The sequence below is a fragment of the Anser cygnoides genome, chromosome 2, assembly GCF_040182565.1.
Source record: "Anser cygnoides isolate HZ-2024a breed goose chromosome 2, Taihu_goose_T2T_genome, whole genome shotgun sequence".
Classification (NCBI taxonomy): Eukaryota; Metazoa; Chordata; class Aves; order Anseriformes; family Anatidae; genus Anser; species Anser cygnoides.
Window position 1 is genome coordinate 151,729,235 of NC_089874.1, and position 17,334 is coordinate 151,746,568.

The 17,334-nt window shown below is 44.1% G+C and overlaps 1 long non-coding RNA gene across 2 annotated transcripts in view; it reads right to left on the reverse strand.

The window, feature by feature from the left end:
• Nucleotides 1–2,241: 2,241 nt before the first annotated feature.
• The window catches only part of LOC106038449 (uncharacterized), a 29,167-nt gene continuing 14,074 nt past the window's right edge, over nucleotides 2,242–17,334 (reverse strand). For both annotated transcript variants that reach the window (XR_010828791.1, XR_010828790.1), the window contains 3 exons: nucleotides 16,919–17,107; nucleotides 15,365–15,523; nucleotides 2,242–8,824 (listed from right to left, as the gene is read on the reverse strand). This is a non-coding gene — a long non-coding RNA (uncharacterized lncRNA). The remainder of the gene's footprint in view (nucleotides 8,825–15,364; nucleotides 15,524–16,918; nucleotides 17,108–17,334) is intronic.

A 17,334-nucleotide genomic window follows, 5' to 3' on the forward strand; every position in this document is an offset into this window, starting at 1 on the left:
AAAATGGATTTCCGTGCTTTCTCCTGCTCTGTCCCAAGTAACTCACCCTTCTTGCTTTACAATGGAGAAAATTGTTTTCAAGCATTATCAAGAGCACCCTGAAGCTGCTTCAGAAGTTTCTACATGAGGCTGACTATAAAGAAAAGTCTATGTGCACCTTTTAATTAAGATTAAGATTAAAATTACAGCCATTGCAGTTCTAATACTGAAGTGCCATTTCACAGCTAAAAATAATTATCGTTCATCAAAACTTCCTGAGGGACTTTGTATCGCTTGCTGAACATTTCCCAGATTCTGCAGACTTTCCAAACTCCTGCAGATGAATCTCTTTCTTTCCAAATTCTCACCTACATTTGCGACTTGCCACTGCTCCGTAGTCTGTGTATGAAGCAATGGGTATAGGCGATAAGGTCAGAGGGGGGTAACAATAAAGGCAAAGACAAAAATTAAAGATGAACCTGGGTCTGGAGATCATCAGCCAGTGCATGCTCTAGAGGAAAGCTGGGATGTGGTATGTCCCCACCTATGTTTAACTTGGTCATCGGATCACAGGAGAGCGCAGAGCTCCAAAATAGGGCCACTTGAGGACATCCTCAGTAGTTACAAACGCCCACTGCTTTCACTATAGGCTCTGTGGGAGGAACGTAGGAGTAGACGGTAGCAGTATAAGTATGCTTTTTCTCTTTAAGGCTGGCTGCAATTTTTCTGTTAATTGTTTTTCCAAGTGGAGACTGAGTTTCTGAGACAACTCATTAAGCCTACTTTCCCCAGCTGTGTGCCAGGACACTGGCTCAGCACTCACTCAACACGGAAAGCATCTCTTCTTTTATTTCCATGCCGCAGCCCCACGAGAAGCCTGTTTCCTGTGCCACATCCAGCTGAGACTAACGTCAGGATGCTGTGCCTGTGCGTAAGTGACCGAAATCTGTCATGTCACAGCTCAGCCCCAAAAGCCCTTGGGCTTATCTCGCTTCTCCTGCCTCTTTCTTGTGTAAGTGGCTGGATAACCAAACACCAGCTGAAAATCAATGATTTTCACGATGCTTCAAACATTGAAATAATACAGCTGATGGAGGGGATCACAGGCTAGGAAGGGTCACAGCTGGAAGAAAGCCTACAGAGACACTGAAATCTTATCAACAACCTCAATAAGAGGCTCAGGGGTGACCTCATTTTAGCTTTTCAAAGGGGGCTTATAAAAAAGATGGAGAGTGACTTTTTGCTTGGACAATGACAGGGCAAAGGGGAATGGTTCTAAACTAAGAGGGGAGATTTAGATTAGAGGTTAGGAGGAAATTCTTCACTCAGAGGGTGGTGAGGCCCTGGCACAGGCTGCCCAGAGAAGCTGTGGATGCCCCATCCCTGGAGGTGCTCAAGGCCAGGCTGGATGGGGCTTTGGGCAACCCGTGATCTAGTGGGAGGTGTCCCTGCCCATGGCAGGGGGGTTGGAGCCAGATCATCTTTAGGGTCCCTTCCAACCCGAGCCATTCTGTGGTTCTGTATATTGCCCTAATGCTGAAACATTAGATGATTTAAATGAGGGAAGTCAACCTCTTACAATTAATTAAGGCTTCAGATGGCAACTTTTGGCACTAGTTTAATATCTTTTGTTGGAAGAGAATGGAAAATAAGGAGCATTATCAGCGCATTTCCTTTTTTTCCCCTGCAGCACAGTCTCAGACCAGCAGCCCTCTCAGGAGGCTGCAAAAAATGAGGGAAAATGAGAGAATTTCTCTCAGCAAGAACAACCGTAACCACAGTGCAAAGGCAGCCTCGTCCCCAGCTGAGAAGCCCTGGGTTTGATGGTGGTGCTGATGCCTTGAGGGATCTCTCATTGTTTCACCTGTTCTTTGTTTCATCCTCCTCCATCCAAATGCAAGAGGTCAGAAGATGTATGAATTTCACCTTTTTATTCTTAATCAAAGCAAGTCCAGACCAGATCCTACATGGCTACAGAGAACAACAAAAGAAAAGGGGGGCAGATTTATTTTAAAAGTAAACACCCTCCCCCGCAATAATTCATTGATGATGGTTTCCTACATAACTTCTTGAGCATATTCATTTTTATAAAATCTGGAGCCTAGGGCATTGTGTGAAAAAATAATACTTTATTCTTTACGCCTTTTTATGCCTGCAATCCCAAGACACTCCCTCCCCTGCTAGCAGTGATATATTCCCGATACCCTCATTAGCATGCTCTGGGAGAAAGAAAGTAAAAAGCCTCAGGATTTACAAGGGGGAGAAGACAGGAGAGTGCAGAAGAGGCTCCAGTCAAGCAGCTAAGAATAGCAGCGGTGCAGCTCAGGCTAAAAATATCTCCGTTCCTGATGACGGAACCCAGACGCGGAATGAACTCCCGCTCATGCTGCCCAGCTCTGACCCAAGCACACGCAGCGAGAAAATAAGCAAAGAAATGACGATTAAACAGAGCTATAAAACAGTGAGTCATGGCATCAGAAAGCAGCAGCATTCCAGTTCCCACGATGAAGAAACCCAGCTCGCTGGGCTCACCCGCAAAATAACCAAACAACCCGGTGCTTTTTATATCCGACAGATTTAATAGCACTGGAACGTCAAGCACGCCTTTGCCAGGGATTAATCTCTGCTTTCCAAGCTCCTTTCAGCTCTGCATGTCGGCTGTGAGCTCCTGAACTCAGGGCAGGTTTCCTGCTATGCCTGGAGTGGGGAGCAAAGCTGCAGAGCTGACAGCGGTGCTGGCTGCCTGCCAGGGTGCCCTGCAGTCCCAACCGGGACCTGAGTCCGAGGGCAGAAAGGCAAGGGGAAATTTCTGTTCCCTGAAATATTTCTGCTGACTTCAGCTTTCCTGCGCTGCTGTTATTATTTCCAGCTCTGCTCTGCGCACGATGAATAAGGCCAGGAGCGATTGTGGTGGGTCCTAATTGCAGGGTGCACATCACGATAGACAATGCTAGAAGAGGAGGGCAGGGAGTTAATTTAGCCTTGTTAATATCACCCTTGGAAAGCTGTATAAGTGAATCACAAATGCCTCAGCTGTGTAAGACACCTGAATCCACTCTAGGGGACCCCTTGCCTGGGCACGATGCCCTGGCAAGGAAAAACACCAGCACTGTAGCAGAGCATTGCTTTAGCAACTCTGCCAGGTGACACTGGGGCAGAAAATGTGGAGAGCAGCAGACTTGGACTACAGCAGAAGGGAGAGAGCCCAGTGGCACTGAAGAGCTCTGCTTGCTCCTGTTTCCCTCTTCTCATATGGAAAAAGGAGCAGCTCCCACTTCTGAGCTGTGGCTCTGAACCCGTAAGGTTGAGAATAAGCAGGGAGAAAAAGGCTACCTAACCGATCCAGACCCGGGAAAGGAGACAGAACCTTCCTGTGACTCCCCTTCATCCTTGGAGAAAAACAAGTGATTCCTGGTACCCTCATCCAGGTTGCCCAAAGTGGACTCAGCTGAATTACACGGTGACAGCTGTGGCCGTGGGACCCAAACTCCTTTGCACAGACATGTCCTACAGACCTTGCAACGCTGCAGATAACTCAGCTTGAAAACATTATGGACTGAGAAATCGGCAAAAGAGCTACTCGGTACCTCTTGGTACCAGTTTGGAGATACTTAAGTACCACATCATGGTCTTTTTGGTGTGCTTTTTGTTGTTAGCAAGCTCCTGGGGTTTACAGCACCCTGGGGCAAAGGGAGGCCCTTGTACTTCTTGAAGGAGGACCTGGGAAAGTGAGTAGGGAGCTGACGGAGTGCTCGGTGTAGTCCAGTGTCGCCCAGATGATGAACCCAAAGGAGGCAGCACTGCCACAGATGTGGCCATGAGTCTGGCTCAGTTGTGTTGCTGTTTGAGTCATGTTAAATTGTTGGTCTGTGAGCAGAATGATGGCAATAAAAGCCTGGGAGCAGTCAGCGTTGCGGGTAACAACGAATTAACCTTATGCACCATTTCTCGCTTGTGGAACAAGAAGTCACCTCTCTGGGCACAGTAAAAGCCTGAAATATCCTTCTTCTATGGTGTCTTGAATGCACAAGGAACTGCTCCTCTGAACTTGATGATTCCTTTCTAGAACACAAGACATAAATGTCATTTTTAGTTTCCTTGAGTCTTGAAGGAAATCAGGACTGTGAGAAGTGATGAAGCCCCAAGCAGTACACCCGTGCTGCCCACACCCGTGCTCTTGGTCAAACTGAACAGGAAACCAAGGAACTCGCACTGGCATCTCTATCGAGGTGGTGAGATGGACTGGCCTCCCTCTTCTTTGCTTGTCTGAAACTTACTGACACTTACCAGACTCCCCATCTTTGTCAAGACTCATCAAAAAGATGAATCTGAGAAGCACCAGGAGGAAATGACTGACAATGAGAGGAAATACAATCGCATAAGCTTTGTCTCTGGGGAAATAAAGGCTTAAAAATCCTCTCTACTACTCTGTTATATCAAAGATCATTTCAAAGCAATCTAAAAATTAAAGATAAACCCAAAGTGGCTGCTGCTTCAAAGAAGTTGAAATGTGTGTTTACCCCTGTGTTTCAAATAACCCAAAGTCTGCCCAGTTTGCATGAAAAATTATTTGTCAGGAGGTCTAGGCTCCACTCCCAAGAGCTGGCAGACTGCAACTCTGCCTGGTGCTAAACAGTGGGAGTGACATTCCAGGGTGCATCACTTCTCCTTCCAAAGTGTCAAAATTTAACTGCTGTAAGCTGTAACAGCCAGCCGTGGATTTTGATAATGGCAATGTATTCATAGAAGGCCTATCTCTAAGCTCTTATTTTAAACTTTTATTTTTGACCTCATGGTAAATCATCTTTATATTTACAAGCATTTGAGTGGTTACCTCTGGAGTTCATTGTGTGCCAGAGCAGGCCTGAATAATGTACTTCAACCTTTCCAACATATCTGAACAATGTCCCTGGTAATAGGAGTGGGAGTGCTGGAAAGCACCTCCTGCCTCATAAAACCTGATCATCCTGTGGGATCACATGGACTGTATTTAATTGTTCATTCCTTTACAGCACAAGAACAGGGAGTGTAAATCTCTTCCAAAGTGAGCAACCCAACAAAGAAACAAATTCTCCTCCTGCTAAAACCTCCAATATTTCCCAAATATCCCACTTCATCTTCTCCCCAACCACTACTGAAAACTTAATGTTCCCTGTGGGTTCTTCAGAAGGGAAAGAAAGGTCAGAGTCAAGGAGCCATGGAAATTTGTCCCATGCCTTCCCCACTTTTTGAAGCTGCAGTGTGTGAAAAGGTGAATTATCATGAAGATCAGCACTGAGTAAGCTGGCTCCTCTCTTTTTCTGTTTCTAAATGGCACATGTACAGTTTGGCCCATTTTTTTTTCCTCCAGAGCATGGGGTGTTACATATGCTATGAAAGTGGAAGTTCACTAGTAGGTGTGCGGCTATTTTGCAGACCTGGTTGCATCTCAGGAAATCCTCTATTCCATCTCATTTCCCCTCTGGGAAGAAATCCATGTAGCTGTTTGAAACGCTGGTATGACATATGCCCACGTCCTGGACCGCTCTAACAACTGCTATGGTAAATAGCAGCGCCAACAGGCTTAGAACCATGCCAGTCCCTAGGAGTGCAAACCTATAGGGAGGGTTAAAGCTGCCATCCAGCTTTTCATGCCCTGATCACTCTGCCTGTCTCTTAAAAGCCTGCAATGGGTACAGGATGCTTTGGTGCCTGTTGGGCTAGAAAGGTTTAGAGGAAACAGGCAGTGATCTCTGTGTTGAGCCCAGACACTTTCATTCTCTGTTTGAAGTGTGATGACTCAGTCTGTGATCCAGCTCTGCCTGAAAATGAAAGCATCTTTCATCGGGCTGAAAGTGAAGAAGATATAGTTTTACAGAATATACATAGACAGCTAAGCATGAATGTAGGCCAAGAGTACTAATAATTACTGACTAATGGTATTTGATACAGCATTGTTGGGGAAGAGGTCAAGACTCAGTGTAGTCCATTAATCCACCTTAGTAAAATACCCATGGCTGCAATGTTTAATTAACCTTTTCCTCACAGGGAAGACTTCAGGTCAGAACACCTGTCAGTTGGATTTTGCACTACCAGACCATTCAACAACTTCTTAATTTTCCTGTTAACAAAAAAAAAAAAAAAAAAGTGTGTTGCTCCCCATTCATCGCTTTTCACCCTTTTGCTTTCAAAGTATGTTGCAAACCTCAGCAACTGCTAGGCAAATTCTGGCTCAGGCAAGACTTCAGTCACCACTGAAATCAGGCAGCTTGTTATATAGAGATGTAAAAAACACAGGCAGCCAGAAAAGATGCTCTCCCTCTCTCTTCCTACCCAGAAGAGCAAAGGGGTGTTACACAGGTGGGATGTAGCTGCTTGAGCTAGATGCCAACCACGATATATTCTCCTGATGAGCAGACCACAGTTTTTATTTTATTTTATTTTTCATTGGAGCCATTATTTATGCAGGTCATACAGGAATCAAGGGACTACCATGCCAGTTCCACCCCATACAGCCCTCACTGTCCAGTCCTCCATCTCTGAGAAAGGCCATCTTTGGAGGAGACAGACAGTTGAAGAACTGTCCCCCAGGACAGTCATGCAATGATTTGCCCAGACAGAAGGCTTCCTTCCACCCCGTCAACTATTAATTAGCTTGTGACCCAAAACTATAAGACTAGAAATCCCTTTATGTATGCACAAATGTTTTTATTCTATCTATGCTGACTTCAGGTATTCCTGTTATCAAGGCAGGTGTCTAATCTTGTCCTAGCTTCACTAGGGAACAGGTAGAATTTGGATTTCTCTGTGGTCCCTCTACATATGCTGACAATATTTCTTTCTCACAAGGGAAACAAGAAGTTCAAGCTATAGAAATCTTGCTGAAGTATTTCTATTCATAGAAATAAGGATTTCAGTCTTCAGGCTGTATACTTTTATGTCTGTTCCTACGTGTTTAAGGGTCGCTTGAGTCTGGTTGCTTTGGCATCTGTAATGAATGTTGACTTAGGGCTTTGCAGAATGCACTGAATTTCCTACAGTTGTGCAATAATTTGCTGTTCATTTCATGTCAGCCATCTGCTCAGACCTTACTTTACTCCCATGTGCAGCCTGGTTGAAATGAGAATTGACAGAATCAATATCTGCTGGAGAAGCAGAAAAGTTAATAAAAGAGTTAAAAGCACAGGGATTTTGAAGGCAGCACAGAGTTGCTCTGTTTTCCAGCCAGTTGCCTTAAGTTTCCACAGCATTTGAGTTACACTCTTCAAAAATATATCTGCAAAAACACCTAAGCACATTTTGTTCCTGATTATTTTTTTTTTTTGTCTGTGCAAGGAAAAGTGACCAACTGGCTTTAAAATAATGGCTCTATATATCTCTTCTGAGGTGTGTGCCTAGCTTAAGCAGAGAGCAAACCTTCGAGTATTGACTGAAAGGCGATTAAACAGCATCAGCTCTGGAAATAATGCTAAAGCCACAGCTCAGACCACGGGGGTCTGCCTGGAGGCTCACTGCACTCAATCATGCTCAGGATGGATTCCTGCTCCTTCAGGCCAGGAGGTGAGCCCTAGGTAAAGAGTGGGCAGCTGCAAGTGGAGATAGAATAGAGGCAGAATAGAGGTGAATGTTTAATATCTTGGTGTCCTAACTGGGAGAAATCAGAGCGCTTTTGTGTGAGAAAAAGAAAATAAATCTTTCATTTTAATATTTATTTAAATATTAAAATTAGTTTAAATAATGCATGTATATAAATGCTTTGCAAAAGTGCATCTGCAAATATGCACATGTGCACACATACATAGACATATGTACACATAAATAGATGTGAATAATCTCATGATTCCTACATTGATGTTAAGAAAATGTTACTATTACTGATCAAAGAAAACTGATTGCAAAAACAGTTACAGTGGACTAACACTATCTTATTAGTAAGCAGCTGAGATTCAGGTTGCTGGCTCAGACTCATGCAGTCTAAGATATTTATTGTATATGGAAGGAAAACCTTCCCAACTCTGCTTTATCTCCTAAGGCCACCATACTCTTGCAAACAGCAGGAGGCTCATTTTTCTTCCTAAGAAGCAGTACATTTAAAGAAAAACTGAGCCAAACGTACAGAGAAGAGCCTTTAGGAAGTTTCCTAGGTGTCCCAGTCTGTATTACCCCTGATACTCAGAGGGAGAGTCCTTACCTCTAAATAACTCTTGTCCTTTCTAGCCAAAAGCAGTAGAGCTCTACTGCCAGCATGCTCACTGTCTGCATGTTTGCCAGCTCCTCATGCCTTCCATGGAAGGAAGGCACATGGAGGAAAATGCCTCTCCAAAGGTATCAGGAGAGGCAAATGCATCTAGATTTTACCCTACAGCTGTTGGATTCCTAAGCCAGCTGATAATGTGTGCTGTGAGGAGCATTTTAAGAAGTGAACACGACTTTTCTGTAATTATACAGTCAGAATCTGACCTGTAGGTCAGTGCACCAAGACTGCTTCTTGTATTGGTTTCTAACTGTGGTTCCTCTTCAGTTGTTCCCTGTATCAAAGGCTTTGTCTTTAGTGGATTTGTCTTAAAGTGCCATGGGTTCAATCAGCCTTTACAAACAGGAATGCTGGGGTTGTTCTTATTGTTGTTTCTTTTGGTTTTGTTTTACCATATGAAATGCACAGAATTTAAGAGCTGAACCAAGAGGTTCTGCCCCCTCTTTATGGGGACGCTGTGTCTGTCCATACGTTTGTCACGCAGCACCATGAACTTACGCCAAAGGATCTGGAAGGGAAGAGGGAACTGTTGAATGGAGACCTCTTCTCATCAATGACACATATCTGGAGATGCAGAAAGCAGTGCCTTAGATGTCCATTGCCTGTCTCACCCTGCATAAACATAAAAAATTGTTAATAATATTGAATTTTTTACTGCAAGTTTAAACAATTCATTTCATCAGTCAGCCCCACAGTCAGTGCTGCATGCCTGGCTGCCCTGGCATAAATGTGCTGTTTGCAATGATTTCATACACAAGGTTTGCCCCAGCAACGTTACAGAAGCAAGAGATGGGCTCAACATAAGCAAAATAGGCAGGAATGTCATCAAGTACAAAGGAAGCACAAATCATTTTTGTGAGTTTTCAGGATTTGCAAGGACAAGTCAAAGCTTACCAAAAATGGACAATGAAGTGTTCACTCCAAGGGGAGTTGCCTACACACACATAAAACAGGCAAGTGCTGAGTACTGAGGGGAGCATATTTGCTTTGTCAAGTGACAAAAGAAGAGAAATGTTCCCAGCTGAACAGAAAGCAGAAAATAAAATAGCAGGCATCAGTCTCCAGGTTTCTTAAGCCGTCTACTTTTGCTGTTGAATCAGAAGACAGAAGGGATTTTTCATCATTTTGAAACTCATTGGTTAATCTATTTGCTATGTAAAAGGGATGGCAAAAATGTCGTATGATTAGACCAAGCCAGAATGATATATCAAGCCTAGCTAAAGAAACACCCTTGACTAGCAAGAAACCTCTAGGGCTTTTATGGGTGGAAGGGCCATGGTTTGCATATAGGAAGTTCCAAATCAAAGTATAGACTTGCCTGAGCAGATGGGTAAAAAAACTATCAAGTATTTTGAGGACACTAGCTAATAATTGTACAACAAGCTCATTAACAGAAATCATTAGTAGCTATTTGTAATTTAGACAGAAATTGCATGTTTGATGGGCTATGACTAGTTTAATTTGTGATGAATACAGCAAGTATTGAGCTATAGTTACTTGGATCTGAGTAAACTCCAAAAAGTTGCCAGCATGTGATTACTAAGGGCTTTTAAAATCTCTTTTCTGAAAGTTTCATCTTCCTTCCTAGTTTATGAGCAGATACTCACAGAAGCTTAAATCTGTGACCTTATCCATGTTATCAGTTGTTGGTGCTGAAGTTTAATGCCACTGGGACAGGATACTTCCAGCAACCAGAAAAACTCCAAAACATCGCTCACAGTGAAAGTAGAAACACAAACTTTCTTTAAAACATATCTATGGCACCTTTGCTCTTTATAGCATAGTTAATGTCTCACCCCACCCAGAAACCAGCTCTTCTCTACATGTTTCATTTGTCTCTATGTAAGGATTTAGTATCACCTTTATTACCCCTTCGCTCAAGTTGTTTCATAGCAACTCATGTCCCTAATGATCCATGAAGAAAATATTGAACAAGACCTGCTTTAGGGTTTAATAAATAATTTTCTCCTAATTTTTGCTAGCCTTCTCATGTTATAATAAATAACTTAAATATTTCGTGTTTTACCTAAAACCTGAACTTCTGAAATCACTTGGTGGTGTAAACACATTTTAAAGAAAAGCTTCTCCCACATGATTGTAGAAGAGAACACTGTAAACGTTAATATGATGGGGTTTGGAAAATGAAGTATATCCAAAATTTTAAAGAGGGGATCCTTTCCTCAGCTGGGTAAATAAATATTTGCATTAATAGAAATTCATCAAAAATCTTGTTTTCCTCAGATGCATTTGAAAAGAAACTACTGCAATTGCCTTTGTAAACCACAGTTTTTACCTTGACATTAATATTTGGCTGCGCATCCTGTTCATAACATTCCAGCCCCTGTTAATAGTGACCATAGGGAGATCCACAATAGAAACTTATTAGCATGCTCAAGACTATTTTCAGCTCAGCATGAAGTAGGATGTCTCAGTACTCATTACAGTAACACCCTGCTGGTTTTGTCTTAATTAGTAGTTGATAAAGCACTTTTAAATCTTGAGGTGAAAGATGGTATAGGCTTACTAAATATTACTACTGGTTTGCTTACTTTTCTATTACTGCATGAACATTTTTTATACCATCATTTTGTATTTAAAAAAGAAAAAGCATGAAAAGTATGCTTAATGAGCAAGCTGAGCTCACGTTACAGATACTGGGTTCACTCACAGAATTTTACGGTGACACCATAAAAGGGCTCTGTAGGACCTACACTGAAATCCTGAGCATTCATCTACTGATTTGAAGAATCACTTCATAAAATTAACTGTAGAGGCAAAAAAAAAAAAAAAAGGTCAATAAATCAATAAGATGATTGCATAATTTCAGCATCAAATGATCAATCAATGAGCCAAGGGAATCCAGCTACCAAGAAAATATTTGATGGGGTCAAAGTAGGAACTGTGGCTACAGCACTAAATAAAGTCAGCTTTGATTCACTTCCTCATACCCTAAATACACTCAGGTTGTAAATAGAATAAGGGAGGGAAGAAAGGTCTAAGGTACTTTCTGTATCTGTGAACTCATGCCCATACCCTGGCACAAACAAAAGGTCACATTACCAGATGTCCTTACATGTTGTGCTGCTGCTTGTGTCCTACCACCGCTAAGAGCCTGAATGCATGCTAATAATAACCACACAATCTAACCTTTCTTAGCAAGGCACGGAGTAAAACTGCTAAGTACAAGGCCCAGGACACTCAGAAAAAAAGTGGACCAAATTCAGGAGTCAGCACTCCATTTGATACCAGCAGCAGCAGGTACAATCAAACCAAAAAGCTCACCTAGAGTAAACTGGTGAAATACTCCCAATGTCATCCTTTTTTTTTCCTACGGAGAGCTTCACGTTTGGTTCCCTGTTGCATGGGCAGCCCATACTCCTGGGACGTGTCTGCAGTGGGAATGGCAGGGTGAGGGGTCTCCTGGGATGCTGGAGAAAAGGGATGATGCTGATGACGCTCCAGCAGTGTTCTCAGCTCATCCCACTAGATTCTAGGTAAAGAAAGAAACGATTGGTGTTTCTGATCCAGAAAATCTTGGGCAGTAAGCTGGGCATCTTCACAAAATCAGTTGTCCCATGTAAAATCCCAAGTAAAATTTTTCCCATGCAATCTTTCCCAATCTTTTCCCATAAAAATCTTAGTGTTCATAACACCCTGCGGCGAGTCCAAGCATTTAGCTGTAGGTTGCAGGAAGAAGTCTCTGTGGTGTTACATTTGAACCTGCTACATACCGCTTCTCATTTGTGCTGGGAAGAGGCAATCGACATCTGTCCCTATTTACTTTCTCTGTTCAACCCTTGATTTTACAAACTTCTGTTGGACAACGCTGCAGGCCTGCAGGTGTATCACTGACACCAGCGATGGCTATTCCCTAGTGACACAGGAAAATATAATATTTTCAAAGGCTTCAGGCAAGGACCTTTTCCTCCAAACCAACATACTCATACTGGCAGTGTTACTGTGCTGACTTTATTTCCTGAGCTCCTACCAGACTCTCATTTCCTTTGGAAATGAAGAAACATATCAGACATAACAACGTGTCCTACAGCAAGGAAAGCATACGCTATTAACGGAGCAGCTGCTGGATGATCGTGGTGTGTGCCTTTGGCAATTTCAATGACCAGTAGAAAGGTTGCAGGAACAGGCTGGAAGCTGCCCAGCAAATGGTTCTATTGATGATATTATTGCTGGAGACAGAGGGACAAGCCATCTGCTGACTTCCAGACACCAGCTGTGGAGCAGGCACAAGAACCAGCTGAGGCTCTGGGGAGGGGAACTGCATGGTCTGCCACAGCTGTTAATGGTAAATATCACTGCAGTACTTGGTGCCTGTAGAATCAGAAGCTTTATTTTCCTTTTTTTTTTTTTTTTTTTCCCTTGAGGAGCCCTCCAGATGAGAAGGAAGGAGAGTTACACCGCGTACCTGCATCAGAAGACAGGAGAACTTGCCTTTTTATGCAGCCAGGATTCACGCAATGACAATGCACAAACTCCTCGGAAAACCAAGAGCCTCATGGAGTCCTGTGAATGTGTGGATGCGATCTGTAGTCTTCCTATAAAAATGGTCTTCGCAAGAGCTTTGTGATGACTCACATCAGGAAGGGAAGACGTATGGCACAGTTGTACCCAATGCAACACCTCCTGGCTCTTTGAAGGGCTCCAGTTTTCTATGCAGGGATCTGGAGGACAATTTTGCTTATTTATTAGTGCTTTTCTCTCTCTTTCAATGTGCAGGTCTACTTTCAGACTCCAAAGTTTCATGGTTTTCTACAAATGTCTCCTGTTATATATTTTCTCTTACTTTGTTATGGAAAGTTTCAGCAAGCGTAGCAAGAACAGTTTCTCAAGATACTATGAGCTACCAGGTAAGGCAAACAGCCTGTGTGTCTGCTAAATTCAAAGAGGTTAACATCAAAATGTGAATATCGTTCCCCCAAATGCTGACAAATTCATATGAGTATAAATATTACTGTACTCATGGCTGTCGAATAGCAACACAGCTCAGTGAGAACGTGGGAACACTTCTGGATCTCCTAATGGAGTGGTTGTGGGTGGGCTGGGTGACTTGAAGGAAAACACAACGCAAACTGTGAATTTCCTGATGTGCAATGGAGTTCATGTTAGAAATTTGCTTTGGGGACATAGAACAGAAAACAAACTCATCTCGGAAGTCTTGTGGCTGCTCACCACCACACGGTAATTACCGTCCCTCAACTACTCATCCTCTCCAAGACCTCTGGAGGTTTGCGTAGGACAGGTCCCTGCAGCAGTGAGAAGAACAAGGCAGCTCTGCCCATGACCATCCAGACTGTGAGCAAACACCAGCTGGGTGAAAAGTTCAGCAGAATGCTTTCAAAGGAGCTGAAAATTGTGCAAGCAGAGATAAACCTTAGTCTTTACAAATGACAAAAAGCTTTCACCTAAGCCCAGTTACTTCCCCCCAAGCAAATCAGGCATGTAATCTTTTGGGCTGCTTTCTGAACTTAACCACAACATCCAAATAATGTTATTATAAAAACTTGTGTCCAGCAACTTTGCAACCCTTTCTTCTACAAACTCTTTTGGGTGCACATTCATTGGTTATTCACAAATATTTTTCTAATTCCAGTGTATTACTTTGGTAGCAGGAAGATACTGTCACCATAGCTACCCTGAATGCTTCAGCACCACTCTGCACATAGCTTAACATCAGGGAAAGCTGATTTATTCATTTGGAATGTGTTTTGTTGGATTACATTCCCACAAAAGCCTGAGGTTTTTATGCAACAGAGCTGATTGCAGAGTATTGACGTGGGAAGACATTTTGGCTGCTATCGTCTGTTTTTACTTTGTTGGTCCTGCCAGGCCATGCTCTTAAAATTAGTGAGTTATTTCACCAGCAGGCTTCCTTTTCTCCCTGCCAATGCGCAGTCATCTGCCATATGAGTAGAGAAAGAAGGTGACTTTTTGGAAGTGCTGAGAAACACATGAAAATTAATGGATTCAGTGAACCCTGACCCTGCCTCAGAAGGTAATTTGTCATTGTTTTCAGCTGAGTACCAGCGAGGTCTTGGCTCTCTGATGGTTTGTATCACCTCCTTCCAGCCATTTCTGCCTGGTCTTCCTGGAAAAGTGATAGTGCTGCGTCCTGCAGCTGTGGCCTTAGGCTCCACAGAAACGCTGAATTTGGGGCCAACACCTCCTTTCCATCTTTGTTTATGGAGCTTGACACTGTCCTCCCTCTGTGCCCAGCACTAGCCCAGTCACAAGCCGTTTTACACCTGAAAACTGAGCCCTAGAAGAGCTCTACTGCCATCCTCACAGGCTGGGCAAAGGAGTGAAGGTAAATTGGGGTTTTATCTGAAAAGCTGTTTTGTTCCTACGTGCGTGCAAATCTGAGCTGGCCACCACCTGCAAAGTGCAGGAGGCATAGCTCACCAGCAAACAGGTTTAGCATCCCTTGGCAGCAGTTCAGCGTGCTGTTGGCACAACTCAGGCTGCGTCTGGCAGCCCACAAGGACGTCAGTGATGCTGGTGGGCTGAGTAGGACAGAGCAAACCTGGTAGGAGTGTTATCAGAGTCTTGCAAAGCCCATGCCAGCTGCTACATCTGCTCCATCAATATCAGTCTCTTGTAATATAGCACAGTAGATAACAGGCTTGATCCCACAACCCTTATGCACGAGAGTAAAGCAAACAGGAATAACCATCTGCATAAGTTATATTCGCAGATTTAAGCCTGGCAGATAGTCAATAAGATATGGAGCCAGCAGCACAGCTGGTGTGAGCCTATCTACATTAGCATCACTGAGGTCAGCGTTCTTGACCTATTGACAGTACTGATACCACTGCCAATATAATGGAAAGCCTAGAGGAGACAGAGTGGTGAAGAAAGACAAATATCTACCTAAAAGTCAGACTTCCAAGAAACCATGAAAATGAAGATGGGCAACATTTCACCCTGCAGTTTATGTTCCCAGTCTGCATATGGGACCCATTTCTCCTGAAAACATAGGTATCGGATAATTGCTGCTCTAAAAGCAATGCATATAGCAGATGGGATGATGGTCCCTCCAGATGTGCTTATCTGCCCCTCTTGGCTATCTCTAAAATTACAGAAGGTCAAAGGCAACTGAAATGATTCCTGTGCTATGAATGAATCTGTAGGCTGTACCTTAATGGAGTTAGGCAGAGGATGAGCATGGAGCTTGTCACTGGTTTACCAGCCTGGCATCTCAGAATGGCTAGCTGTTGGTCTCGGGTCAAGCGGGAACACCTTCAGTTCAGAGGTTTCCTTTTCACCAGCTGCTTTTCATGCAGAGGGTGGCTTTTGCTTACAAACAGGAAGAGAAGAAGTGAAGCAGTTTCAGCTACCATTTTTCATTTTCACAGAATCACAGAATCATTAGGGTTGGAAAAGACCTCCAAGATCATCTGGTCCAACCACCCCCCTACCACCAATGTCACCCACTGAACCATGTCCCTAAGCACCACGTCCAACCTTTCATTGAACACCCCCAGGGACGGTGACTCCACCACCTCCCTGGGCAACCCGTCCCAATGCCTGACTGCTCTTTCTGAGAAGAAATGTCTTCTCATTTAAAACCTGAACCTCCTCTGGCACAACTTGAGGCCATTCCCTCTTGTCCTAATTTGCAACCAGACCTGTAAATGCCAATGACATAAGAAACATTTCCCAAACCTTAATCCCAAGAAAGGGGGCCCTGATCCCAGAGATGTGCTGCAGGTTGCCTGGGGCACTTGGTGGACTGGGCCCTGCTCCACAGCCCTGTTTGCATGGCCTGTGGGGGACAACGGCTGACAGTAATTCCCACCACCGAGAGCACAGGGACCTTCCTGACACGTTGAGGAATACCCAGCACATGCTTTGAGAGGGAGATGTTGGCTCCATCAGGCTGCTGATATTCTTCTGGCCCTTTGCCTTGCAGGAAAAGGGGAAGAAAAAATCTTTGTAAAAGCAGACTGCCCTTCTAGACAGCAGGGAGAACATTCTGGCACACCACTAGCCTACGTACACACCTCCCAATGTAGAGACATCATATGGGAGAATGACCTCAAGGCTGTGATCTGCCCAAGGCAGGAGCTCATTGCTGAACACGGAGCTTCAACAAACTGGGGCAGGGCTGGCTGTAGGCCTCTGCTCACGCTGACCTGCTGAGGGATTCAACGTGCAGAGGAATAACACTGAGTGCTCTCTGCACAGGACGTGAAGCTAGGCCAAGCGCAGCAAGTAACCACGAGAGATACTGAGTGCTTTCCTTCAGAGTCCCAGGCATCGATGAAGGATGTTTTGACCAGGGGAGTGTTTTGGAAGGGTGGAGGCCTGCTTAGGCACATCTACAGAGAATCACAGATCAATCTCTTTCTTCTGTGGAAGGACACCAGTAAATTAAAAGCAAGGAAAAGCAATAGCCAAATGTATCAGAAACTTATTAGTTATCAACCAGACAGTCCCATAATGCTATGGGACTCCCCCCTCAGCCCTTCGGAGTGGAAAGCTTTCAGTTCATAGCCCACCAGCCTCACCAGCTGCCCCAAGCCCCAGGTGTCCCCTCAATCCTACTGTAAGGAGAAGAGACCGGCTTGGGTCAGTGCAGGGTTTCTGTGGCTGAAGTCGGCTCCTCTGCTGTTGCTGTTGCCCTCAGGCACCCCAAAGCACCCCAAACCCAAGAACCAGGCACCACATCGAGCACAGGCAGGCACTGACCAGCAGTGCTGCCTCACTGGTGTGTGAGTCCAACAGCTTTCAGCTGCTTCAGTCACAGATGAGGCAGGGGGGCCGAGTTCCCATTCTCACAGCTCTTTTCAGAGGAAATTCATCTTTCCACACCCTCTGGACTAGACTGGCACCTGGAGGATCTGTCCGACTCGTTTTCTCCTGGTCTGTGGGACAGATCTGTAAAAGCACAGAGGTTTGGTTGTCATAAAGGTTATGAAAATTTGTCAGCACCTCTTTGAAGTCAACCCCCGAAAAACTCTGGTTGCTGCAGTGTCCTTTCATGAGTCTAATATAACCAAAGCCTGGGTCTACATTGCTGTAACCACTGCTTCACCTAATGCTCCATCCAGTTCCTTTTATTGCAGAATTTAAAGCTAATTATAATGGCTAAATCTGCATTTAGA